A 6,854-nucleotide genomic window follows, 5' to 3' on the forward strand; every position below is an offset into this window, starting at 1 on the left:
ACTACACCCTCGAAGCAGAAACGATCCTGACCATTCTGCAGGTGAGGAAGTTCAGCTCAGAAAGATCACATGACTTGCCCATGGTCACACAGCCAGGAAGAGAGGGGCTTAAAATCATGTCAGCACTGGGGCAGTGAGGGGTTTTAGCCAGACACGAAAGAAATCCTCCGAAAGGTTGGAAAAAACTTGATCCCAGGAAGATGATTCCAGGAAGGCTGGAGTCCCTTCTCAGAAGGCTGCTGGGGAGGACTGGGTAAGAGGCTGAGGGCAGGGACTGGACCTATTGACCTCCAGGGTCCCGCCCCACCGTGATTTTCTTCGACCACCGGGCAAGCTGCACATACCTCCTGGAGGGTGGGATCGGGAAGAGCTGGGCAGCCCCTGAAAATGGCTGTGGGAGGCTCTGACCGTCGGAGCATAGGCCCCCATCCAAGGCCGCCACCCCCAGCCCTGGCCAATCTGCAGCTCTGCTCTCTCTACGGGAGGCTCTGACCTCCTGAGGCCACCAACAGTGACAAGGGTGCCCAGATCCCAGAAGAAAAGGGACTGGAGAGGATTAAACGGGGGAGAGGAGGAGCTCACCCCTAGTGGCCAAACCAGCAAGTGGTAAACCCTGTCTGGAGGTTTGGACAGTGCTGGGCAGGCAGCAGCTCATCCAGAACCTCCTTCTTGTGCAAGATAATTACAGTTCTTCCTGTGTAATGAGATGGTTTTTAAAGGCCATTCAAAAGAAATTTCCTATAATGAGGTGAAGGGGCTTAAAGTATTACACATCAAGGCAGCTGGTAATTGGTGGGACCTGGGCTGAGTCCTGGAGTGGAGCAATGGGAGTTCCATGTCTAAAGGCGAGAAGATGAAGAACCTAGGGGCAGGGACTTCCCTGGTGGCGCAGTGGTTAAGAATCCGCCTGCCAATGCAGGAGACATGGGTTCGAGCCCTGGTCCGGGAAGATCCCACATGCCGCGGAGCAACTAAGCCCGTGTGCCACAACTACTGAGCCTGCGCTCTAGAGTCCACGAGCCATAACTACTGAGCCCACGTGCCACAACTACTGAAGCCTGCGCGCCTAGAGCCCATGCTCCACAACAAGAGAAGCCACTGCAATGAGAAGCCAGCGCACCGCAACAAAGAGTAGCCCCCGCTCAATGCAACTAGAGAAAGCCCGTGCGCAGCAACGAAGACCCAATGCAGCCAAAAAACAAATTAATTAATTAATTAATTAAAAAAAAAAAAAGAACCTAGGGGCAGGACAGGAATAAAGATGCAGATGTAGAGAATGGACTTGAGGACATGGGGCGGGGGAAGGGTAAGCTGGGACGAAGTGAGAGAGTGGCATGGACATATATACACTACCAAATGTAAAATAGATAGCTAGTGGGAAGAAGCTGTATAGCATAGGGAGATCAGCTCCGTGCTTTGTGACCACCTAGAGAGGTGGGATAGGGAGGGTGGGAGGGAGATGCAAGAGGCAGGAGATATGGGGATATATGTATATGTATAGCTGATTCACTTTGTTATAAAGCAGAAACTAACCCACCATTGTAAAGCAATTATACTGCAATAAAGGTGTTAAAAAATTAAATAAATAAATAAAGGCGAGAAGAGCAGGAGGGATGCCAAAACCTGGGAGGTAAGACGGACACTCTGCCAGAAATGTTGCTGCAACGCCAAAAGGTGTCCCAGAAGAGCAGACAAGGGCATGGGAGGCTGACAGAGCTGGGGCTGGGCAGGGGATAATTTCTGGGGGTGGGGTCACAGAGGTGGGGTCAGGAGAAGGAAAATGAATGTACTGGTTGAATTGTGTCCCCAAAATTCATGTCCACCTGGAACCTCAGAATGTGACTTTATTTGGAAGCAGGGTAATTAGCAATTGCAGACGTAATTAGTTAAGATGAGGTCATACTGGATTAGGGTGAGTTCTGATCCAATGACTGGTGTCTTTATAAGAAGAGGGAAATTTGGACATAGACACACAAACGAAACAATGCCCCGTGAAGAGGGAGGTAGAGATTTGAATGATGCCAAGCAATGCCAAAAGACCACCAAAATCTGGAAGAGGCAAGAAATTTGCATCCCAGAACCTTCAGAGAGAGTATAGCCCTGGCAACACCTTGATTTCAGACTTCTAGCCTCTAGAACTGAGAAGATAAGTTTCTGTTGTTTTAATCTACTAGGTGTGTGGTAATTTGTTATGGCAGCCCTAGGAAATTAATACAATGACCATTCTAACAACTGCAACTATCCAGCAATTAAAAAGGCAGCCTCAAAAGTGGTGAGCACCTCACCTCTGGAGGTGTGCAAGCAAATCTGGGAGTGTCCCCATTCCTCCCAACCCCGTACTCTGAACAGATGCCAGGGCAGGTTCACACTTAGTCCCCCATCTGACCTTACTGTATGCAGTCCAGAGAACTGGACAGGAAAGAGTTATCATTCCCATCCCACAGATTTGGAAACTGAGGCCCAGAGAAGGCAAATAACCTGTTCAAGAGCACAAGGTAGCCAGTCAGTGCCAACCACAGGCCTGAAATCCTGGAATCCTGAATGCCAGTCCTGGCCTTTTTCAGGCTCATGACCCTGAGTCTTCCTTCTGTGCCTCCCCTGTCTCTAGACTCAACTGTAGTTCAACATCGTGAAAGGCAGAGAAAGATCCACAGTCTCCCTGAACCCAGATGTTCCAGACTGAAAGTGACATCACTGCTGAAAGCCTTGCCCAACTCTAAACAGAAACTTCTAAGCAGCACTGTTGGCCATTGCAGCCAGGTGCAGTCACCAGCCTCTCACACAGCATTCAGCTAAGAGAGGGAGGTGCTGGGACCCTTACTGAGCACGTACTCTGTCTGTGCAAAGCCCTTGGCACAGTGTGGGGTAGGGGTGAAACCAGGGACAGGCGTTTACTGCAATCTCCCTTGGGGACCCCAGAGTCCATGCAGACAGACCACACCAGCAAGACCCCAATAGGGTGTCCCAGACCAAGTGTGACCTCTGGCTGGACATCCTAGGTCCTCTCCTGGGGCCTCCGGAGGAGGAGCTGGACCTGGAAGTTGAAGGATGGGAGGTGACACTATGGCCTTCTCCAGCTCCTTCCACGCTCTGAGCCCCGGTGGGCTGCACCGCACCCCAACCTGCACCTGGCACTTGGCTCCATCTACCCCAGGAGCTAGAGAACAGCGTGGAGGCCCCCAGCTCTGGCACCAAACGGAGTGTGAGCGCAGCCAAGCTCACCAGCCAGGGCAGCCTGCTCCTAATGCTGGTTAGTTGGCGCCGCACAGCCGAGGGACGGGAGGAGTGGGCTTTGAAGTCATCTGATGTGAATTGTCCAGCGGGAACAATGGGCCACCCAGCCAGTGGAGAGTCTCGGCTCTTTCTAATTAGGTACCTCTTTGAACACGGAGGCATCAGATTAATGAGGTTTACAGTGCTCAGTTTCATGGCGTGGCCGGCTGCCTCTGTTCTCTGATAGCAGTTTGATGACAAAACCTTGTTCTCTAAATCAAAGGTTCTCCCGAAACTCTGCTTTCTGACGTGCCTTGGGTTTCTGCTGGGTGTCTAAAAGCCTTCACCTCCATCCCATCACTCCCGGTGCCAGCTTTTGTTTCGCTGAAGAAGATTTCACAGGGCTGTGACACCTCACCCAGCCCACCTGGGAGAGGCAAGGGGCGGCTGGGGTAGCCCCATTTTGCAGAGCTTGCTGGCCCAGTGCACCCTGGGGCCAATAGCCCCCCTCAAGCCTGCAGGCCCCTCTGCTTCAGCTCTTGGAGGCTTCAGGCGTGCTGGGCCATAGAGAATCCACTGGCCAATTTCCCACTGTTGGCATCTGTTCACAAGCCTTAGGGACATCTGGTTCACCAGTCTTGGAGAAGATTGAGACATCACAGGAGCCAGCCTGCAAGGCCTCGCCCTCCCACCTCTTCTGCTCTAGTGGAAGCCTCCTCCCCACCCCCGCTCTGGGTCTTTGCTAGTACAGCTCCCCTCTCCTCGCCCCCCACCCCCAAATGCCCCTCTCTCTAAACTCACACGACATTCAAAAAACCCAGCTACACCCTTGCTCCTCCTTCGCCACCACAGTCACCAGACTCTTTCCCCCTCTGAGATCTCCCAGCCCCATATCCCTGTCACCTTGCACAACTGTTCCTTGCCTTGTATTCCATTGTTTAATGCTACTACCTTGCCTCATTATTTTGTCCTGTCTCCCCTGTGAGACTGTGGCACAGGGACAGGAACAGTGTCTGTGTCAACTCTGTGTCCCCCACAGTAAAGACTGGCTGACAATATTCTACCCTCCCTTGGCACTCTGGGATACATAGGGAGAAAAGACACCATCCTGCCCTCAGCTTCCCCATCTGCCAAATGGGAACGAGACCCTCATCCTGCTTGCTTCCTGGGGCTGCTGGAGTATCCAGGATGACCCTGACAGAAGCATGTGTTTGGAGGAAGTGGGGCAGTGCAGTGGGTGGGGTACCCCTGGAGCAGGGCGGTGGGCTCTGGCAGGGAAGGTGGGAACCACTGGGGCCTGGACAAGTCAATGCCTCTCTCTGAGCCTCAGTTTCCCTATATGTAAATAGGGTTGGCTCCAGGACTCACAGAATGTGTGTATTAACTCACTCAATCCTCGTGCCCACCTCTGGAGTAGACACTGTACAAGTAAACAAATACTAGCTCCATTTCACAAATGAAGAAAGGCCCAGAAAGGTTTAGAAAACAGCTTATAGGTGGCTGGAAGCAGGACTCAAACCCAGCAACATGCTAGCTCCTGAACCTACCTTCCTCACCACTCCACTGACTTTCAAGTGGGCCCTGGCTAAGCTTCCACAGAGCCTATCATTTCTGAAGTTTGTTTAACCTCTCTGGGCCTCTATTTTCCCATCTGAGGGGTGGGTGCACAGTGACACTCTGTAGATGGTTTCTGCTAGGCCAGGGAAGGCTGACATGCTCCCTGCTCCTCTGAGTCCCTTCCAGACCTCAGCTCCAAACCTCTCCCACTAGAATTTTCCTGCCCTTTGGATGACTACCCCATTGGGCTGTGCCTCGCCCATCTCTTCCTTCCAACTTCCTGGCCACTCCTCCTCACCCTCCGAAGGCTCCCATCTCCCTCCGAGTCTCAGCCCTTGTCATCCTCTTGGTGACTTCACCACGCTAGGGAAGACCAACACTGGGGCTCTCCGTTCCCTGACCTCCTGCCTCCAGTGACTTTTGGCTTCCATGCCCTCCAGCTTCCATCCCAGGCTGTAGCCTGGCTCTTGTCTCCACCACAGCTTCTGATCAAGCCTCCCAGCCCAGCCCACCTGTGCCTCTCCTTAGCCCTCTGCCACCACTGAGACCTTCACACCTCCCTCTCTCCCCCACTGCTCTTCCATCCTCACTCTCTTTGCCTAGCTTGGGTTCCACGGTCCATCAGTATAATAAATCCTTCAAGCACATTGCCCCCCTCTCTCCCTTGGCAACACTTTCAGGAAACCCATGTCTGGAGGAACCCAATTAGCACCCTCTTGACACGTACAGCTGGAAAGTCAAATGTGATTGGAAAAAATGAGCCCACCATGCAGGCTGTGCCCTCCGTGAGCTCAAAATCTCAGAATTTGCGTGGTCCCAGCACTGCCCAGCAGTCCCAGCTTGTGTCACGGGCTGGCTCGCTTTCCTGCTCTCCAAGATGGCAATGTCTCCCCTACCCCACTTACCTCATACCTCCCATCTCTGTCTGACCCGTCACTCTCAATTGAGCCCTCCCTTCAGTCTCCCTGAGGAAGCAGAAGCTGGCAGATGTGCACTCCCTCATCTGCCTACTACAGATTCCAGAAGCCCACCTGCTTCTGCCTATATCCCCTCTTCCTGCCTGAGGAGGGGTCACGCTGCCTGTCGAAGGTTAGTTGCTCCACTTGGACTCTGAACCGATCACCTCTGGTCCCAAGAATTTGGCTCCCACCACTGTGCTGTCTCTTGACATCACCCATCTTGCCCTCTACTGGGTCCATCATCCCCCCCGCAGCAGCAATCATGTTCTGGTATCTCTCGTCCTTTAAAAACTCCTTCCTTAATTATGCTGAGTTTAAAAAAAACTCAATCTCAGAAGATTCTATACTATATGATTCCATTTATATAATACTCACAAAATCACAAAACTACAGAGATGGAGGATAAAGTAGTGGTAGCTGCGGGGGAGGGACGGTGGGGGAGGGGAGGGGTATGTGGTAGCACAGGGAGCCTCGTGGTGATGGAACAGGCTGTGTCTTGACTGGTGGTGGTGGTTACAAAGCTACGCATGCAATACAATTACACAGTACTGACGCATACGCACACACACGCACATGCACACATGCACACACACAACTGGGAAATCTGAATAAGGTCTGTGGCTTGTATCAATGTCAGTGACCTGGTTTGATATTTGATGTGTATTACAGTTATACAGAACATCACCGCTGAGGGCAGCTAGGTAGAGAGTGTCCGGGACTTACATACTCTTTGGATTTTCCTGTGACCCTCCCCCTTCCAGCCCCAACTCCATCCACTTCTCTTCCCCTCTTCACAATAGGAAGAGTCAACTACACCCTTTCTCCCTTCTCTCTCCACCCATTATCCTCAGCCCACTTGAAGCTGGATTCGTTCATCCCTTCACAACACTTCTCTCATCCAAGCCTGCCATGGCCTCCTTGTTGTCAAAGGCAAGGGCGGCGTCTATGTCTCCATCGTACCCACCCTCGCAGCATCCTCGACCATGGCTGACTTTGCCCTTCTGTTTGGAACCCTCTCTTGGCTTCTGAGTTGCCACACCATCCTGGTGTGGATCTTTCCTCGCTCTCCCTGGATATGCACCATCAGGCTCCTGTGCCGGCTCTTTCACTTCCAACAACTCTCCA

This window comes from Balaenoptera musculus, chromosome 2, assembly GCF_009873245.2.
Source record: "Balaenoptera musculus isolate JJ_BM4_2016_0621 chromosome 2, mBalMus1.pri.v3, whole genome shotgun sequence".
Lineage (NCBI taxonomy): Eukaryota > Metazoa > Chordata > Mammalia > Artiodactyla > Balaenopteridae > Balaenoptera > Balaenoptera musculus.